The sequence below is a fragment of the Megalobrama amblycephala genome, unplaced genomic scaffold, assembly GCF_018812025.1.
Source record: "Megalobrama amblycephala isolate DHTTF-2021 unplaced genomic scaffold, ASM1881202v1 scaffold528, whole genome shotgun sequence".
In the NCBI taxonomy this organism is placed as follows: Eukaryota; Metazoa; Chordata; class Actinopteri; order Cypriniformes; family Xenocyprididae; genus Megalobrama; species Megalobrama amblycephala.
This window is the reverse complement of record NW_025953440.1, coordinates 47,547-70,018: the sequence shown is the minus strand read 5'-3', so window position 1 is coordinate 70,018 and position 22,472 is coordinate 47,547. Positions and strand designations below refer to the sequence as shown.

Genomic DNA, 22,472 nt, shown 5'->3' with positions numbered 1-22,472 from the left:
GCCTGTATTCTGGATTTGTCCCGGCCTTCCAGTGGTTTTGAGGAGGGTTTGGACTGGCGAGCCTCCCTTGAGTTGTTCTTGGATTTTCTGTGGAAACAAAAGATTTTCTGAACTCTGCGAATGGTAGGAAATCGAATAACTCTTCTTTTTTTGTGTTTTGGATGGAGATGTTCCTCATGGACAAAGAAAAGACATTTGTACTTCTATGGACCATTTGAAGAACTGTTTTTCTTGAAAGACTGAGAAATTGAGGATTTTGAGATCAAAGGACATTATTTTATTTCATTGAGAAGTGTCAATTTTCTGGGTTGACAAGTGATATATTGTTTGGGTTTTGATACTTGAACACTAATTTTTGGGTGAATCGAACACTGAGTTAAAGTGAATAAAGTACTTACCTTGTTGACAATCAAGGGAAAAGTTTCACGAAACCTGTGAAAAGAAAAGATTGATAGGAAAATTCAGAAACAATATTTTCAATTGTGAAAATATATATATATATTTTTTATTATTTCACATTGATTCAACTTACCTTTTGAATGCAGTCAAACAAATACACATTGTGTGTTCAACCAAATTATTCTTCAAGTCTGTTCACTGTTGTTGTTGCATCTTTCTCAGTAGCGAATCTGTCCTTCTGAGACGCTGGTCCATAGATTGGCATATAACAAGTTAATTATTTATTAAATCTACAAGTTATTAGCCAGATAGAAAGCGGTACAAAAACTTGGCGAGAGCCAGCCAGGAGATTGATTGCCTAACAACAACAGTGACCTCTCAGTACGACAAAAAGATAATTCTTTCTGTGAAACAAGCTATCTCAGTTTTATCAGTATGGATATAGTGGAACGAGAAAACGTGAATGTTTCCAATGCTGTCATAGTTGGTGGCATAACATTGAGTGAATCTGACCAAAACTTAGAAGCATGGCTTGTACGGTATGGCAGCATTAGTCGTAATCTGCTTATTGATGACCCAACATCTGAATTTCATCGGCAGGCTATAATAGAGTTTGCACATAGCTCTGCAATGAAAAACCTGAACCCTCTGTTGCCTTTAAGTATTGTTAGCACTTCGGATGCAGATGTCATATTCACTGTACGTGCCCTAAGCAGTGTATACTCACCTGTAGTTAAAGATGACGCTACTAAGGGCTATTTAGCAGAATTGAAAGCCATTGCTAATGCTACTGGCAAATCTTTTGAAGAAGTGCTTCAAGAGGAGTTAGTAAAAATGAGGTCAGTTGGCCCTCCCACCGAACATTTGCCCAGCTGTAATGTAGCAGACTCCCAAACTCAGGGACTCAGTACTGCCAGTTCAGTCAATGACCGTGGGTCACCCGCCACATCACAGAGAATGGGAGAAAGTAGAGATGGAACCTTCTCACCAAATGTTTCTCCATTGCTGGGTGTTGGAAGCCAGAAAACTCAAAACCTGTCCAAGGAGAATGAGATGAATACTGTACCTAATACTGGTAGAATTAACAATCCTTCAGCCACAGGTATACCACATCCAGTTCTGACCATGGATATGATAGATCCTCCTGGTGTGCAAAGAGTCGTGGTTGAGCACGTTGTGAGGACAAGTGATATGACAGCCCAGCATACTTCCCTACGTCTCAGATCCTTCTCAGGGAAAATTCCACGCCCACCCAATGAACCCGACTTTGAAACATGGCGAGCAAGTGTGCAATTCCTACTGGATGATCCATCGGTTTCAGACTTGTCTCGTACAAGAAGAATTCTAGACAGCTTGCTTCCACCTGCTGCTGACGTAATCAAACACATTAGCCCACAATCATCGCCCTCAGTATATTTAGAGTTGCTAGAATCAGTGTATGCATCAGTGGAGGATGGGGAAGAGCTGCTGGCAAAGTTCATGACGATGTTGCAGAATCAGGGAGAAAAGCCTTCCAGCTACCTGCATCGATTACAAGTGATGTTAAGTGCAGCGGTGAGGAGAGGTGGCATTGCAGAGAGGGAGCGTGATCGCAGTTTGTTGAATCAATTCTGTCGTGGGTGCTGGGATAATGGCTTAATTGTCAGTCTTCAGCTGGAAAGGAGAAAGAATAACCCACCTTCCTTCGCTGAACTTGTGGTGTCTGTCAGAGCGGAAGAAGACCGGCAAGCTTCAAAGGAGGATCGGATGAGGAGTCATTTTGGGATGACTAAACAAAGTCTAGCCACTTCCAAGTCACGAGCTGCAGCTCATCAGTTGTCTGCTCACTCACAAGAGGTAGTCAGCGGAGCAGCCCCTGAAACAGACTCCATGAGAAAACAAATATCAGAAATTCATGCTCGACTTGCCTCCATGCAATCATTGACTCACCAGAAGTGCCAGCCTGCTTGTTCCAAAGTAGTGGATGTGACTTCGCTGAAAAAAGAACTGACTGAACTACGAGCCCAGGTTCAAGCTGCAGTTTCCCAAAAGGTCCAGAACAGAAGCTCAGAAGCTGAGGAAATTGTCGAATTAACAAGACAGCTTGCAGAGTTAAAAGCTCAATTAACCGTCTCAGATTCACAGAAACGTCAGCCAGAAAGAACATCCGGGTTCAGGAGCCTTTCTGCTATGTCACAGCCCAAGCAGACAAGACGTGAAGAGAGTAAATCAGTCAGTATGGATGGATTGACCTCAGCCCGACCGCGTCCAGGATACTGCTTTCGCTGCGGGGAAGATGGTCATATCGCCGTAAATTGTGAAAATGATCCAAACTCTGCCAAAGTAGAAAGCAAACGTCGTCAGCTGAGGGAGAAACAGGCTCACTGGGACCTGAATAACAAAGTTGCATCCTCACGGTTAAACTCCAATCAGTCTCTGTAGCAGGGCGTACAGAAACTGAGGAAAGACCCACATGCCCTAATAAACCTAGAAGAGTATTCAACAAGTGTTGTGAAGAAGTAATGCAGAGAAAATTACCAAGAGGATTGGTTGGAATGAAGTGTACTGCCCAGTTGCTTGTTGAAGGAACTCCAGTGAATTGTTTGCTAGATACAGGTTCCCAAGTAACCACCATTCCACTTTCCTTTTACCACGATCATCTATCTAATCACCCGTTGAAGCCACTTGAGTCTTTACTGGAAGTGGAGGGAGCAAATGGGCAATCGGTTCCCTACTTAGGCTATGTAGAGCTCACTCTGATATTTCCTAAGGAGTTCCTGGGAGTAAAAGCAGAAGTTACAACATTAGCTCTAGTGGTCCCTGATTTGATGAACGTGCCCCAAGTCCTTGTGGGAACCAATTCCCTGGATGCTCTTTATGCGAACCATGCTCAAGAAAGCTCAGGAAACCTCAATCCAGCTTTTAATGGATATCGAGCAGTACTCAAAATTCTGGATGTCAGACATAAGCAAATGAGCACTGAAGTTCTGGGATGTGTGACATTGGGAGGAACTACTCCTAAAACTGTGTCAGCAGGGAGTGTAGCTGTTCTCGATGGAGTTGTGCATATAAGTCGCTGTTCTCCAGAAGGCCTGATAACTTTAGGGCAGCCAGAAATGTCTTCTATGCCAGGTGGATTATTAGTGGCTAGCGGATTATATACTTTGCCTGCTAAACGCTCCAATAGTATACCTGTAGTGGTGAGAAACGACACCCAGACTGACATTGCTGTTCCACCAAAAGCTGTGATTGCTGAAATGTATGCTGTTCAGCGTGTGATTGAGACACAGCCAAGACATGATGCTCCTCATACTCAACTGAACTCTGGCAGCTCACAGATAAAATTTGATTTTGGTGATTCCCCTGTACCAGCAGAGTGGAGGACCCGAATATCAGCTCTACTGAACACGATGCCTGAGGTTTTTGCCTTACATGACATGGATTTTGGGCATACAGATAAAGTGAGACATCACATCAAACTTAGTGATGAAACTCCCTTCAAACATCGAGCTAGGCCCATTCACCCACAGGATGTCGATGCTGTTCGCAAACACCTGCAAGACTTGTTGGCTGCTGGAATTATCAGAGAATCTGAGTCTCCCTTTGCCTCTCCTATAGTGGTAGTGAGGAAGAAGGATAATTCCGTACGCCTATGTATCGACTTTAGAAAACTTAACTCCCAAACTATAAAGGACGCCTATGCGCTTCCCAACTTGGAAGAGGTGTTTTCCGTATTAAACGGCTCGAAGTGGTTCTCTGTTCTGGATTTGAAGTCGGGGTACTATCAAATCGAAATGGAGGAAGCGGATAAACACAAGACAGCCTTCGTGTGCCCACAAGGATTCTGGGAGTTCAATAGGATGCCGCAGGGAATCACAAATGCTCCCAGTACCTTCCAAAGGCTCATGGAGCGCTGTATGGGTCATCTGAACCGGAAAGAGGTGCTAGTTTTCATAGACGACCTTATAGTTTTTTCGGAGACACTTGAAGAACATGAACGTCGACTATTGCAGGTACTTACCCGTCTGAAGGAATATGGCTTGAAACTCTCGCCTGAGAAATGTAAATTTTTTCAGACCTCAGTGCGATATTTGGGACATATTGTCTCTCAACGAGGTGTAGAAACGGACCCAGCGAAAATCGAGGCCATTAAAACCTGGCCAAGGCCCCAGACTCTCAAAGAGCTGAAATCATTCTTGGGGTTTGCCGGGTATTATAGGAGGTTCGTTCAGGACTTTTCTAAAATAGTCAAGCCACTCAACAACCTCACTGCCGGATATCCCCCAATTCGAAAAGGGAGGAAGTGTAAAGACGTTAATCGTCATTACTATGACCCGAAAGAAAAGCTGGGAGACAGATGGGATGCTTCTTGTCAGGAGGCATTTGAGAAAATTGTGGAGAAACTAACAACTGCACCGGTTTTGGGATACGCTGACCCTAGATTGCCATACGTATTGCACACTGACGCCAGCACCATAGGCCTAGGTGCTGCATTATATCAAGAACAGGAAGGCCAGTTGAGGGTCCTTGCTTATGCTAGTCGAGGACTAACTAAGAGCGAAGCCAGATATCCCGCTCATAAACTTGAGTTTCTGGCCCTCAAGTGGGCAGTTACCTCAAAGTTCAGTGACTATTTGTACGGGGCTGAATTTACTGTGGTCACCGACAGTAACCCCTTAACTTACATCTTGACTTCTGCCAAATTGGACTCCACCAGTTATAGATGGCTGTCTGGGTTATCAGCTTATAATTTCAAAATCCAATATAGAGCAGGAGCCCAAAACCAGGATGCCGATGGGTTGTCCAGACGTCCAAACGGTCAGCTGTTGAATGATCTGGAGTCTCAAAAAGAACAGGAGAGGATTAAACAGTTCACTCTGAATCATCTAGCTGAAACCAATGAAGATCTGTCGGTGATACTACCAGAAGCAGTGAAGGCTGTGTGTGAGAAGCATCAGGTTAGCCAGTCAAAGGATGGACGCCTTGTCTTGATCACATTAGCAGAGTCCATGATGATGGATGCGAGTGCATTACCCCAAGGATTCCAGGAAGAATATGATCATGGCTTACCTGTGATCCCTCACCTCTCTGAGGAAGATTTAGCAGCCCAACAACGAGCAGATCCAGAGTTGAAAGAGCTCCTGGAGTACCTAGAGTCTGGTGAAAAACCCCTTGGTAGAACATCCCAGTCACCTACCATGGCTATGTGGATGAGAGAGTGGAATAAGCTCGAAATCAAGAATGGAGTGTTGTATAGGAAAAGAATGGATCAAGGTAGAGTGTTGGGCCAGCTAGTGTTACCCAGGGATCTACGACAGATGGTACTCACCAGTCTTCATGATGACATGGGTCATTTAGGGCTGGAGCGGACTCTTGATCTCCTCCGTTCCAGGTTCTATTGGCCTAAAATGGCTGATGCTGTAGAGAAAAAGATCAAAACCTGTCAGCGTTGTATTCGGAGGAAGGCTCCACCACAGAGAGCAGCTCCTTTAGTGAACATACAGACCAGCAGGCCCTTGGAGCTGGTCTGTATGGACTTCCTGTCCGTAGAGCCAGACAGTAGCAACGCAAAGGATATATTGGTCATCACAGACCATTTTACAAAATATGCCATTGCGATACCTACCAAAGATCAAAAGGCTCGGACTGTGGCCAGATGTCTCTGGGATCATTTCTTACTGCACTATGGCTTCCCAGAAAAATTGCATAGTGATCAGGGCCCAGATTTCGAATCCCGAACTATTCAAGAGCTGTGCAAAGTTGCGGGTATCCGTAAGGTGAGGACGACCCCCTATCACCCAAGAGGGAACCCAGTGGAGCGGTTCAACAGGACCCTTCTGCAAATGTTAGGAACCCTGGAAAACGACAAAAAGGCCCACTGGAAGGAATTTGTTAAACCGCTTGTGCACGCATACAACTGCACCAAGAACGATGTAACAGGGTACTCGCCTTACGAAATGATGTTCGGACGCCAGCCTCGATTGCCCGTGGATCTTGCTTTCGGACTCCAAGTCAATGACTCCTCCCAGTCTCACTCACAGTATGTGAAATCTCTTAAGGACCGGTTAGAAGAGAGTTACCAGCTCGCAACTCGCAATGCTATGAAGGTAGCGGGAAGAAACAAGAGGAGGTTCGATCGAAATGTAGTTGCTTCCATTCTGGACATAGGTGACCGAGTCCTAGTAAGGAATGTCCGGCTAAGAGGGAAACACAAAATAGCGGATAGATGGGAACCTGACGTCTATATTGTGTTAAAGAAAAGCAGTGGTATTCCCGTGTATACAGTTCGGCCAGAAGGGAAGGAAAGTCCAGTGCGTACTTTGCATCGCGATTTACTTCTGCCCTGTGGGTATTTGCCCAACACTGAGTTCGAAGAATCTGTCCAGCAAAAAGAACATCGTAGGCCTAGAACCAGAGCCCAATCCAGAATCAAGGATGCTACCGAAGCAGAAACTGTGCATAGTTATTCTGAATCTGAGAGTGAATCTATTCACCTTGATGTACCTGGAGAATCTTTGGAGTTCACTACTAGAGTTATTCCAGAAGAAAGACCAACTCATGAGTCAGAGAGTTCATCGGTTACCAGAAACTTACCTGTAGTTGATTCCGTAAGTCCACAATCCACTGTCCTGGATCAGTCAAGAGATGATTCACCTGTTGAACAAAACCCGATTAGTGATGGAGTTGAGAGGAACTCACCTGTGATGCACCATGCAGAGCCAGACGCCTCTGGAGGTGAACCTGAAAGTAGAGAAGAGGGATTAGCAAAAGTAATCTCAGAAAACGAATGTGATGAATCAAGTGAGCTATCAGATGAGTCATATGATGTGGTCAATGAAACTGGACCAGATGCACATGAAAATAATGTTACTCCTTATCCTGACTCACCCCCTGTCAGACATCTTCCAGGCATTTCAACTGTGCCCAAGGATGCAGGAGATATGGGTCCAAGACGTTCAAAAAGGCAGAGTAGACCACCAGACAAGTTGCAGTATGCACGGCTGGGAAATCCCTTGATTTCAGTCATTCAATCTTTATTGCAAGGATTGAGTTCTGCACTTTCTGAATCAGTGGAGGAATCTGATTATATAAGAAATCATGATGCTGGACTCAATGCAGTCTCACCTGTGTGACTTAACGACTCCCAAGCACAGGGACGTGCTATGATTCAGGAGGGGGAAGTGTAACCAAGGTTACCAGAGTAATATAGAAATAAAGTTATTAATATATAAACATACTAATATATAAACAAAACTATTGAGAACTACTTAAAAACGAGTACTATTATAAAAGAAAATATTAATTTTATATAAACATATATTTTACTTGGTTATTAATGTGACCAATAGAGAGTAGCTTTTAATACAACGTGAGCCAATGAGAGCGCAGAATGTGGCGCAGCGGAGAAATTAGTTTCCGGATTTTGCACGAGGTTTGCTCGTGGAGTCAGAGGCAGCTCTCTCTATCGTGCATAGGTGCTGATGAGCGCGGTGTTTGCTGACGCTCCGGGGAACAGAAACATAGAAATAATCTTCTGGATGTGTTTTATCGATGGATTGATGTAAGTGAAGTGACGCATTTTATTTTCCATTGGTTGTGAATGACGTTGATATTGTAATGTGAGTGAAATGGACATTCAATTTGTAAAATATAAAAGTTAATGGTGATATGCATATACTTTACTAGCGACAGAGTGTTGCTAAAGTGTTTACGAAGTGTATTTTTGATTAAAAAGGTTAAAGAAAAGGGTTTAAATCGGACGCGTTGTAACCGCTCCATTCTGGAATTTTCTGTGAGTTTAAAGATCTCCTTGGTAAGTCAATTTGCCTTGTTATTCATCACAATTGAATCATTATTATTGTTTAAGTGGAAAAAGCAAGAGAAATTGAATTTGTGACTGATTTATATATGAAAAAATGTGTAATGCTGTCTTTAGTACATACGAGCTAACTGTGTGCTCAAGTATGTGACGGAAAGTTGTCAGTTATATAATAATTAGTGCGCTATGTTGGAAAAATAGTCACAGACGTTGCATATATGAAGAAAATATTCTTTATTTGAAAAGATACATGTACATATATTCAGAATACTCAAGTTCTGTGTAATTTGAATGATGTATAGTGATTGATAACTTTATTGTATGTTGTTACAATGAAGATATTCATGATATTTTCATGACCTTGTTTGTTCAAGGTCAGGTTTTTTGTTTTTGTTTGGTTTTGTTCTGTTTTTCTTGTTCTGCCCTTGTCCAAAATTGGATTGCTGTCCTGTCCGATGTGACGAGATGTACCGATGCCTGTATTCTGGATTTGTCCCGGCCTTCCAGTGGTTTTGAGGAGGGTTTGGACTGGCGAGCCTCCCTTGAGTTGTTCTTGGATTTTCTGTGGAAACAAAAGATTTTCTGAACTCTGCGAATGGTAGGAAATCGAATAACTCTTCTTTTTTTGTGTTTTGGATGGAGATGTTCCTCATGGACAAAGAAAAGACATTTGTACTTCTATGGACCATTTGAAGAACTGTTTTTCTTGAAAGACTGAGAAATTGAGGATTTTGAGATCAAAGGACATTATTTTATTTCATTGAGAAGTGTCAATTTTCTGGGTTGACAAGTGATATATTGTTTGGGTTTTGATACTTGAACACTAATTTTTGGGTGAATCGAACACTGAGTTAAAGTGAATAAAGTACTTACCTTGTTGACAATCAAGGGAAAAGTTTCACGAAACCTGTGAAAAGAAAAGATTGATAGGAAAATTCAGAAACAATATTTTCAATTGTGAAAATATATATATATATTTTTTATTATTTCACATTGATTCAACTTACCTTTTGAATGCAGTCAAACAAATACACATTGTGTGTTCAACCAAATTATTCTTCAAGTCTGTTCACTGTTGTTGTTGCATCTTTCTCAGTAGCGAATCTGTCCTTCTGAGACGCTGGTCCATAGATTGGCATATAACAAGTTAATTATTTATTAAATCTACAAGTTATTAGCCAGATAGAAAGCGGTACATGTAGTAATCAGTAATGTAATCAAATTACAATTTTAATGTAGTAATTTATAGTGGATTACTTTTTTTGAGTAACTTACCCAACACTTTATACAGTAGGGGTGCTGTTACTAATCCGAATCAGTAACAAACTTCCGAATCCAAACACAGACGAAGAAGAAGCAGAAACAAACGATAAAAGCTTTGACCCAGTACATGCCAACTCACACAATCATCAAACATTAATTAACATAAAAAATTAAAGCTTTATAACATTAATGAATGAAATGTTGAGCACATGAAGAGGTGCATAATAATATAGAAGGTATCAAAAGTACAACATGCAAGCTTTGGGAGAAGGGGGTGGGTTGATGGACATGATCTAAGAATCCGATCCGGACATGGTCTTTAAACAAAAGCTTGATTTTCTCAGCTTTTTGTTTCAAAATGTTTCTAATTTTTTATGAAACTTAACCACATTAAAGTGTTAATAAAAATATTGCATGTTGGTAGAATAATTTTTAAAAAAATATTATTATAAAAAGCAGATGCTGTGTTCTTTATTTTGACATATTGTATGTTCAGATATTCATACAAATATATTCTAGGGTAATTAAAATTGTGAAAATCATCAAAAATGCTAGTGGCAACTTAAAAAACAAACAAACAAAAAAAACAATGACAGGGAAATAACGCTTATGAGATGTGCTTTCCTCAGCACAAAACTTATATTCTTACCTGTAATTGTTAGAAAAAGCTGCAAGTGTGAACTTTCTGACAACAGGCTCTGCTAAACTTCGCTGAACAAACGCCTATGTGCACATTAGAGTTTCGGATAGCTCATGGTTCGGTTTGTATTGCGGTTTTAAGCTCATGGTTAGGGATGGGCAGATCGATATGAAGTATCGATATAGCGATACTGACGTTGAGTATTGAAAGTATCAATACTCAAATTAAAATTTTTTAACCAGTGATTTTGTTTATTTAACAATACTTTTAATGCATAAAATATGCATTGGATTAGACAAATAACCTATGTAAGTGAATAATTTGTAGTAAAAGTATTTTCCTGCTCATCTGAACACGCAAATGCTGCAAGTCAGAACCAGTCGATCAAAGAACGTTCGCTCACTGCCAACACTTCATTCAAACAGCTGTAGGGCTGCGTTTAGTATCGTAAGAAACCATTGATACTTTTGTGAAACGCAGCCCAGAACAATGCTTAACAGAACACAGAAAAATATAATATTATTATTATTATTAGTTATTTCACAATAAACAAAATGAAATATCCTACATAGTTTGTGCAATTTATTTAAAATTTATTTAAAAAAAAGTTCATATTGATGTTCTGCAATATAACAAAGAGTGAAAAAATTTAAGGGGGTCTGAATACTTTCCGTACCCACTGTATGTCATTTGAGTGCACTATATCTGCAAAGAGTGAACAAAATAAAGTGAGTGAATTCGGACACTGACGTATCTGTTCGTCGGATAGCTGGAGCTTCCACAGAAACCGCTCAACACTTGATAAAACTACTTTTATCCTACATGTTACTTCATAAAATAATATTAATAAACAATCTTAATGACTTTATTTTGTAATCATACATACCATACCTGCCAGCTTTGAAGTTTAATCGATTGTATGGTTTGTCATGCTTAATATGTGTTCATAATCATTAAATACTATTAAAAAAAAACTGCAAACAAAAATAAACATTAACAAGTGTACAATATTTCTAGTTTTAATAAAGTTATTTTTAGTTTGTTAGAATCTCACGCTCACAGATGACGTGGTCGTTGAGCGCCCTCACATGACTTATGATTGCATTTGAATGAATAAGCTACCTATAGATGATTAACGAATATTTTTAAGTCAAGTTGCTGTTTTCATACTTCTGTAATATTTTTCAGTCAATATTAAATTACAGAAAGAACTATGAGTTTCAGTTTGTGATGTATTTTTGTAAATTGTATTTAAGTAACTTGAATGTAAAGTAATTAGTAATCTGATTACTTTTTACATGTAGTAATCAGTAATGTAATCAAATTACAATTTTAATGTAGTAATTTATAGTGGATTACTTTTTTTGAGTAACTTACCCAACACTTTATACAGTAGGGGTGCTGTTACTAATCCGAATCAGTAACAAACTTCCGAATCCAAACACAGACGAAGAAGAAGCAGAAACAAACGATAAAAGCTTTGACCCAGTACATGCCAACTCACACAATCATCAAACATTAATTAACATAAAAAATTAAAGCTTTATAACATTAATGAATGAAATGTTGAGCACATGAAGAGGTGCATAATAATATAGAAGGTATCAAAAGTACAACATGCAAGCTTTGGGAGAAGGGGGTGGGTTGATGGACATGATCTAAGAATCCGATCCGGACATGGTCTTTAAACAAAAGCTTGATTTTCTCAGCTTTTTGTTCAAAATGTTTCTAATTTTTTATGAAACTTAACCACATTAAAGTGTTAATAAAAATATTGCATGTTGGTAGAATAATTTTTAAAAAAATATTATTATAAAAAGCAGATGCTGTGTTCTTTATTTTGACATATTGTATGTTCAGATATTCATACAAATATATTCTAGGGTAATTAAAATTGTGAAAATCATCAAAAATGCTAGTGGCAACTTAAAAAACAAACAAACAAAAAAAACAATGACAGGGAAATAACGCTTATGAGATGTGCTTTCCTCAGCACAAAACTTATATTCTTACCTGTAATTGTTAGAAAAAGCTGCAAGTGTGAACTTTCTGACAATAGGCTCTGCTAAACTTCGCTGAACAAACGCCTATGTGCACATTAGAGTTTCGGATAGCTCATGGTTCGGTTTGTATTGCGGTTTTAAGCTCATGGTTAGGGATGGGCAGATCGATATGAAGTATCGATATAGCGATACTGACGTTGAGTATTGAAAGTATCAATACTCAAATTAAAATTTTTTAACCAGTGATTTTGTTTATTTAACAATACTTTTAATGCATAAAATATGCATTGGATTAGACAAATAACCTATGTAAGTGAATAATTTGTAGTAAAAGTATTTTCCTGCTCATCTGAACACGCAAATGCTGCAAGTCAGAACCAATCGATCACAGAACGTTCGCTCACTGCCGACACTACATTCAAACAGCTGTAGAGCCCAGAACAATGCTTAACAGAACACAGAAAAATATAATATTATTATTATTAGTTATTTCACAATAAACAAAATGAAATATCCTACATAGTTTGTGCAATTTATTTTAAATTTATTTAAAAAAAAGTTCATATTGATGTTCTGTCAGAATACAAATGTTTCATTTAATGGGTGCAACAGGCTGTCAATGGCAGTCCCTTATGAAAATGAACCATTACTACAGTGACCATAGTTCAGCTAGGCATATAGTAGGCTTATTTGTAGATTTTCCATACCAAGTAAACATTTTAACCATGTGTAAACAAAAATATAATCTAATATAACGTTAAGTGTTAAGTATAATCTTCAATATAATGTTAAGTGGGTATCATAACCCATTTTACTCTTAGTAAATCAATAACTGAATAAATGTTAAAATCTAAAAGTTCATATTAGAGGTATCGATATCGGCGATATTGGCCTTGAAAGTATCAATATCGTATCGAAAACAAAATAAGTGGTATCGCCCATCCATACTCATGGTTTTGGTGCGTCAAATAAAATGAAAGAAAATAAGAACATAATCAAACAGCACAAATAAATAAAGTAAAGCAAAGATACAAATAAAAGCTTTTCAGGTTTTTCATGTTTCCAGTTTCAAGGTACAGAAATTTAATAAAGAAGCTAATAAAATGTAAAACATTCCATGTAATGTTCACTGTATGAATTAAATAAAGATCAATCATTTTTAATTAATGAGATACTATTAAAGGATTAGTCCACTTTTAAATACACTTTTCCTGATAAATTTACTCACCCCCATGTCATCCAAGATGTTCATGTCTTGGATGACATTCAAGTTACGGAAAAAAACTAAACTGGCGCCGCGTTCGTTCCGTAAGTAGAATAGGGAAGGCGTAGGACATTCAGCGTAAGCGTTATGAAGAATGCGGAAGCGGAAAGTACGTTCAAGGCGATATTTTGTTTATAAAGCATAAACAGTTGTATTTTTTTTCGAAAATGACCGATCGATTCATTAGATAAGACCCTTATTACTCATCTGGTATCGTTCAAAGCCCTTGAAGCTGCACTGAAACTGTAATTTTGACCTTCAACCTGTTGGTAGCCACTGAAATCCACTATATGGAGAAAAATCCTGGAATGTTTTCCTAAAAAACCTTAATTTCTTTTTGACTGATGAAAGAAAGACATCTTGGATGACATGGGGGTGAGTAAATTCATCAGCAAAAATGTAGTTAAAAGTGAACTAATCCTTTAAGTCATAATAGCATAATGACTAATAGCATAAAGCATAATTAAGTCATAACAGCTCGCAGGCTATCAACACTCGGGTAATGACGGCGTAAATGACACTTCAGGGGCACTTGATAATTTCAGGCAGGTGTGTTCGATCAGGGTTGGATCTGAACAGTGTCATGATGTACAGGTGCTGGTCATATAATTATAATATCATCAAAAAGTTGATTTATTTCACTAATTCCATTCAAAAAGTGAAACTTGTGTATTATATTCATTCATTACACACAGACTGATATATTTCAAATATTTATTTCTTTTAATTTTGATGATTATAACTGGCAACTAAACTAAACTTGCAATGAATGAATATAATATACAAGTTTCACTTTTTGAATGGAATTAGTGAAATAAATCAACTTTTTGATGATATTCTAATTATATGACCAGCACCTGTACTGCAAACCCTTCTTGTTACTTTTTTTTTTGGCTTATGCCTACCAATGCAATGCAATGAAACCAATGCAGATATTCCAGAAAATGAAAGAGTGGCATGAACGCACAAATCGGATCTGAACAGCTGTGATACACAGTGTGGACGTCAAAAACTTTGGATTTGAATTTGGACTGAACATGTTTTTGAACTTATTTCAGTTTATATCAGAACTTTAACAAAAACATGTAATTGATAACCATGATAATTTTGTCACAATAATCACGGTATGTAATTTTCACATCATTTCACCTCTAGTCTCAATCTGCTCATTGATTTCTAACCTGCACATGAACCACAAATGACAAGGTAAATATTTTTCACTGGTTTCATCAAATATTAGCAGTTCACTCGGTTCTACTTCAAAATGTTTTACACACTTCCCCTGCTGACTTTCCTCCATATGACACACACATGAAATGATTATTGATGTAAAATATTTAAATTAGGACTTATTTATTGCTTGATTTAATGTTCAATTACTGCTATTTATGTTCAGGTATGTTTAAATGTTGATACAGCACTTTTGAGCATGAACAGTTCTCTATCCATAAGTAGATATTGGGTTTAATGTTGCTCAAAATATTGTCTATTTCTGTAGAGCTGGACATTTTAATAATGATCAAATGACTGAGTTCAGCTGTGAGAATAAAACCAACCTGTTTGTTCCTCAGTTTCTTCATGTTTCACTCTGAATGTTTCTTCAATCTTCATGTCTTCAGACTCTTCTTTAATCTTATTTTCTTCAGTTTCCTCTTTAATAAACTCCATCTTTAAGAAGAGAATAATTACCAGAGTTTATCGTCTTAAATGGAACTGTTCAAACAAACAAACAAAAAAACACTCGAAACTAACGCTGCAAATTAATAAACTTCATATTTAGGCAAGCATGACTAATGTTTACAATGTTTACAAATGTTTACATGATTAGTTAGTTTGTTAGTGTTTGTTGTTCTCGTTCATGTTCACTGTTTGAGCAGCACGAGTCGTGACTCACTGAATCATTTCTCAAAGTGTTTGATTCAATTGACTCGGAGTTTAAAAGTTCAGTTTCTCCATCATTACTCTCCAGAGACTGAACTCTTGTTCATGATAAACTGATTTATGACTGATGAAAACATGGTTAGTTTGTTAGTGTTTGTTGTTGTCGTTCATGTTCACTGTTTGAGCAGCACATGCACACGATTCACTGAATCATTTCTCAAAGTGTTTGATTCAATTGACTCGGAGTTGAAAAGTGTTCATGATAAACTGGTTTATGATATATAGAGAGAGAAATGAGACGCAGGTTTACTGTTTCTCATCAGTGGATATGAGCTTTACTCACACAAATATCCTTCATTACAGTTAGATAAATAAATCAACATTAAATAGTAAATAAACTAATATTTCACAAAGCTTGTAAATAAACTATAAGTCATTGAACTGTCTTCATCGATTTAAACAGCATAAATTCTTAAAACAAACCTTTATTCAGCAGAGTCACAGCAGATGTAGGAGCTCGGCGCAGTCTTATGACGTCATGTCGTCACTCCAAAATAAAAGTCCTGTTCAGACACTGCATTGTTTACAATCACAGAAGTGCATAGAAATCTAACAATTTTTTATCAGATAATCTTTCTAGTAAAACTCAAACAGTGACAAACATGATACAAACACAAATGTTAAAAATGTTGTTTGAGTTCATAAAGTAGAGTTCATTCATTCACCAATATAAAAATGTGGACAAGTTCATTTGATCCTAAACATGGGTATAAAATGTGTAAAAAGTTATCTTTCAAGAATCAGTTTAAGTAAAAGATGCATCAAATTTAAATGCAATTCATTCAATACTAAAAGTATTGCTAAAAGGTTCAGTCTAATTACTAAATTAAAATGTAATCTTTCACATATTTGTTATTAAATCAATAGCAAGAAAAGTCTTCATTGTTAACAGCCCGTTTTGGCACTCAACTATTTTCACAAAGTACAAAAACAACTTCCTCACACCTACAACTCATCAGTATTATGTTAAACAATTATGTTAAACACTGTATTATATACAAACTGTAACGTATTTGATGTATTTATATCAGGGCCGACCCAGGCTCTGTTGGTGCCATAGGCGAGATTTTAGATTCTTGCCCCCACACATTAAAAAGTTCAGAAATTTTCTCAAAACTTTATATAACATAACATTCTGATAAGTATTAACATACATAAGTAGTTGTCATGATCCCAATTCTGTTTTGTATGGACTTTTGCACTACACTAACTTTTGCACTTCACCCCGGACTACATTTCCCATCATCCATTGCACTGATTACACACACAGCTGCAGCCAATCACACATCCTACATAGCCATGCCAGAGATTGTATATAATGGGGAGATAAGAGGGTCTGTATCTCCCACCATTGGAGAAAGCGTAACAGTTAACTTAATCACGTGTGGCACCTCTCAGCCTATCATGTAATGGCAGTGACATCAGTCGCAACATTCCCTCTTAAAGCTGCTGTCCGTAGTTTTTCCTCTTTGTTGCCATCTCTGTTTGAAACATGCGATTACAGTCATATGCGGGACAGTTATCTTATTTCATGTCAATAGTTCCTGTTTTCACCTCATTTATTATGCTGATGTCTTCCGATCTGCTGTAAATTGACACTTAAAGCTCATATATATAATATTTTCTTAATTTGTTTATCAAAATATTAAAATTCTTTACCAACACATAGGTTATGTCTAATAAACTGCAGATATATATTTTGTAACTGATGTTAAAAATACAATTTAGTGGAAAACCAAATCCTGATGGGTAGAGGTCATTTTTAATTACAGGTTATAAACTTAAAACATCAAGTTAATATGGTCCTTTGTGCTAAGTATTTCAAAGTATTCCAAAGTATTTAGATTAAGTTACTAAACTTGAGTAATGTAACGAAATACATTACAGATTACTTTTTAAAGCATGTATTTTGTAATCTGTAGTGAAATACATTCTAAAAGTAACCTTCCCAACCCTGTTTATTTTTATGTTTTAATTTAAGTCTCATTCGTCTGCATTGAGGCGGGGTTTATGACCTGTACTGCATCCAGCCTCCAGGGGGCGATCAAAGAGCCCGCAGCTTCACTTTTCAGGACGTATGAGGAACACCCGCTCAAACCACTTCCAAGAGGGTACTTTTCCTGACCTGCTGCTACATCTACTGGGGCCTGTTTGCTCTGTAGCTCATAGGTGTCCCTGTCAATCCTCTCAGTAAATTCTCATCTGTCACTTCAGACAAGGCTCTGCAGTATACAAAATTCTTGTCTACTTGTGTCATAAAAGTACTGGTACTCCAACGCCACAGTATGTTACATGGTTTATCATATTTGCTATTTATAAAGTATAAAAACAACTCACCTGTCATTTCTGTAGTGACAGAAGACGGGTTTCCGTTTTCGGTATGTCTTCGTCTTCACCACCACAACAGCTTCTACTGGCAGCGGTGTTATTTTTCTGCCTCTTGGCTATGCCACTGTTGGGGCAGGCTTGTGGAGGACAGAAACCTGTGGAGCTAAATAGACGTTATAATAATGTTATGGTAGTTAACGCTAGCTAGGATGACTGACTGAATGTGACGTTATAAATACATGGTGGGTTTTATATATATATAATAATATATTTATATATGTTTTATATAGACTAATGTCTAACAATGCTTTATACATTGGTCGTTTACTAATGCTTAACTAATGATTCATAGAGTGAAGTTATTATAAAGTGTTACCGTTATATTGAAGGGTGAGTAAATGATGACAGAATTTTCATTTTTAAATATTCTATAACTTCACTTACATTGTTGTTGCTTTCTTTCACTTCTTTGCCACAAAGAAGTCCAGGTGTATGCAGTCTCAAACCACAAATCTTTTTTTCTTTTTCTTTTTCTTCTTCATCTTTTTTTTTTTTTTTTTTTGTCTTAGCCACATATGAATGACAGTAAGCTCACAATGCTGCAATGCTGTGATGTGAATATCTAATCTCGGTGGCCAGCAGAGTCTGGGTCCATGAGGGCAAAGGGACTCTTCTGAGTATAAATATCGCTACAGAAGTCCAGTGAGCTTCAGACTTCAGTTGAAGACTTTACCAGAATATTTCAGCTCTTAACTTCCTAAGGACACACAAAGACTCCAGGTAATTCATCATTTTTAAACAATATGAACAGGCAATGTTAGTGTGAATGTGCTGTAGAGCTCAAGCAGACAGAATTCAGATGTGGTCAAAGGGCTTTTCTAGACATGTTTATATATATATATATATATATATATATATATATAAAATAAAAAATAAAAAACACTAAATTGCAAAGGAAGTGAAGAATAAAATGTCTTTTGGTTTCGTAATATTGGATTTTTTAAAACAATGAATTAACCATCCTTAAAATTAAAAACAGTGAATTTACTAAAGTTATTTGTATTGTATTATAATGTAGGTATCAATGCCTATTTCTACATCATTGCCTATACATCATTACATCGAGATATCACAATATAAAAATGTGACGATATGTATCATTGAAGTAAATTATATGATTCGAGATATAGAGTTAGTATCATCCAACACTCAGCTTACTGTATTTATAAGGTATAATTCACCCAAAAATGTCAATACTGTCATCATGTATGCATCCTAATGTTGTTTCAAATCTATAAGATTTTCATTCAGCTTCCAAACAGAAATTAAGATTTTTTTTTTTTTTTTATGAAACAATGGAGATTTCTGTCAAGTCACCTTTATTTATATAGCGCTTTTTACAATGCAGATTGTGTCAAAGCAGCTTTACAGTGATAACAAGAAAATAATTTTGGCTGCACAGCAGCTCTTAAAGAAAATGGTTTAATTATCCACAATTACAATGCATCTCTGAAGTGTTAGCAGAGATTGTGTCAACTAGACCATCTCTGTGAAGGCCTTATTGACACAACAGCCTTCACAGAGATGGTCTAGTTGACACAATCTCTGCTAACACTTCAGGGATGCATTGTAATTGTGTCTAGGCGCAGGTCCTCCATCTGATTTGGACATGGCCCAGATCTGACTGACTACAGTAAACCTCAGGATAAACAGAGAGACTAATATTAGCGTAGATGCCATTTTTCTTATGATGTAATGAGTACGGGTGTTATAGAAAGTGTTCCCGGTTCTGGCTGACCTATATTATGCAAGCAGGGCAACCACCCAGTAAAGCATTACAATAATCTAGCCTCGAGGTCATGAACTAACTGTTCTGCATTTGTCATTGAGAGCATATGTCGTAGTTTAGATATATTTATAAGATGGAAGAATGCGGTTTTGCAGATGCTAGTAACATGGCCTTCAAATGAAAGATTGGAATCAAAGAGCACACCCAGGTTCCTAGCTGACAGAGCAGTCATCAAGTGTTAGACAATATTCTAGGTCACCTATTCTTAACCATAGGGCCGCAGCCCACACTTGGGCCGCGAGCGCCACCAGGAGGGCCGCAAAAACGTTACATTTTTCACCTGTGGGCCACGAGGGCCGCGGGACCAGACAAGTTATCAATTGAAGACACCAGAATGACCACTGTTATCCATGAGACAGTTACAATACACCATCCCACCACTAGTGGCAGTAATGCCTCAGTTAGTTGTTTAACAAGCGCTAATAAGCAGAAGAAGACACTCAGTCAACCGTAGCCTGTAGCAAAAGTTATGGAGAAATATTTAAAGCGGAAAAGGGGAGACCAAAGTTGTGCCAAATGACTCCTAGTTTAACAATGTTTCAGATGTAACAGCTGATCATAAGATTAGTTGTGCTTTAATTTAGATCTTTGATCATTCTGGTTATCTCATATTTTCAATTATTCGTTCATTACGGACCCATTATCACTCAGAGAATTTGCATCGGCCGACTGCGTTCTCATGGACATAAATTCGCCAGTTTATGATTCTTAGTCAGACGGTGCAGAGTTTACTAATGCATTTGGGTCGAACCGCCACATGCTTGTTCATACAAAAACACAGTTTTCTTAGTCACGATACTGCAACTTGTTATGTCAACAATAGACAGAAATTGAAAAGTCCCACATGATGTGCTACATGTTCCTTTCATGGGGCTCTTTATTTTGACCTATCCTGATGCAGATTTACAGAAATAACGGACTCCAGTAATCTACTAGTCATAATGATTTCAGAGGAATCCAAGATAAATCAAGATTAACATTTATTGTTTTGCTAGGCAGGATTAAACATCAGTTAAAAGAATTAAAAGGAATACAGCACACAACTGATCAGCATAAAATACAAAGTACAATTCAAAGCCAGGTGTTGTCCTGTGCTGTTTCTCGCAGATCCTCTCTTCAGATTAAAGAGTTTTATTGTTTTATTACAGAATAGGAATCTTGAATTCAGTCTTGGTAAAATCCATTCTTACATTACCAAGAAATGGTAGATTAGAGATTGGTCTGTAGTTATTGAGCACAGAAGAATCAAGATGACTTTTCTTCAGCAGGGGCCTAACAATTGAAGTTTTAAAAATTTGTGGAAAACCTCAACTCAACAACTAATGTCTGGTAATACGCAGTTCATAGACATTTTGAGAAATTTAGTAGGTAATGGGTCAAAGGAGCAGCTAGAGGAATTCATATGTGATTTGACCAGTGTAAGTGTATTGGGACTGACAGCTGAGAAGGAGGACAGATTACATTGCAAAGGACTGGCTGAGGAGTTGGAGACCTTACAAGTAGAGCAAGTGCTAGCAATGTTTTGTCACCCTCAAGCCATCCTAGGTGTGTTACTTTCTTCTTTCAGATGAATACAATCAGAGATATATTAAACAATGTTCTGGCTTTTCTTTTCTGGCTTTTTACAATGGCAGTGAATAGAGGATTAGATGTTGAAGCCCAAAAAGAGTGCATCCATCAATCATATAAGATCTTCACATGGCTCCAGGTGGATTTCTTAATTTCTTAAGTGATGCATGGTGTGTGACTGTTCAGCTCTCTCTGTTTAGATCAGTGTGCTCAATAATGTGCCTTCGTTATGTATATTTGGATTGTGTTGTGTTGTAAGTAAAATACAAACAATCAAAAAGCCATTCTTTTAATCTCCTCACATTATTTCCTCTAGAGCCTTTTTACCCAATAGGGCCATTAGGGGAGGGTCTTTGTCTTCCCAGGTGTGAAAAACATCAATATTCATGATCATTCACGCCCTCCCCCTATAAGCATTCCTGACACAAAACATGTCTTACAAATGTAGAATCAAAATATTGTTTTATGTTAGATGTAAATGTTGATATCTCTACTCTGTCTCAAAGTATCTCTGAGGTAAAGAAGTGGATGTCTGAGAACTTTCTCTGCCTTAACAGTGATAAGACCCGAAGTCATGCTTATTGGTTCACCACATCAGTTACGTAGAATGGAGCCGCCATCCTTACAGGTGGATGACTCCATTGCACAGTTTAAAGACAAATTTAAAAATCTGGGGGTGATATTTGATCCCAATCTAACGTTCGACTTACAGGTTAGAAACACTGTTGAAGTATCTTTCTTTCACCTCAGAAATATTGCCAGATTGCGCCCAATGTTGTCTTTTCTTGCATTGATTATTGTAACTCCTTGCTGGCTGGAATTCCAAAGACTACTCTCAACAAATTACAGTTGGTACAAAATTCCGCTGCACACATCTTGACTAGAACCAGTGCAAGAGAGCATATTACACCTATTCTTAAATCACTGGACTGGCTGCCAGTTAAATTCCGTATTGATTTTAAAGTTTCACTACTGACTTACAAAGCATTAAATCATTTGGCACCACAATATTTGGCTGACCTTTTGACACCCTACACCCCAGTTCGAAATCTTAGATCCATCAATGCTGGTCTTTTATCTGTCCCTGTAACTCGCCTGAGATCTATGGGTGATAGGGCTTTTTCAAATCTTGCACCTAAACTCTGGAATTCCTTGCCTGTAGAGATACGAAATGCAGAATCCTTGCACATTTTTAAATCCAGTTTAAAAACATTCTTTTTTAGGGAAGCTTTTATGTAATTTTATTTTGTTAAGTTGCTTTTAGTTGTATTTTTTAATTCTGTACTTCTTATTCTTTTTTTTTTTTAATTGTTGTTATATTCTGTTGTGATTTTATGTTCTTGTGTACAGCGCTTTGAGAAGCTGCTTTTAAAGGCGCTATATAAAATAAAGTTATTATTATTATGTTAATGAGTGAG

General features: G+C 37.6%; 1 long non-coding RNA gene across 1 annotated transcript; it reads right to left on the bottom strand.

Moving 5' to 3' along the window:
- Positions 1-14,260: 14,260 nt before the first annotated feature.
- Positions 14,261-18,489, bottom strand: LOC125261925. Its single transcript, XR_007183469.1, has 4 exons — positions 18,081-18,489; positions 17,646-17,799; positions 15,732-15,811; positions 14,261-15,035 (listed from the first exon to the last, which is right to left on the bottom strand). It is a non-coding gene; the product is annotated as an uncharacterized LOC125261925 (long non-coding RNA).
- Positions 18,490-22,472: the final 3,983 nt, after the last annotated feature.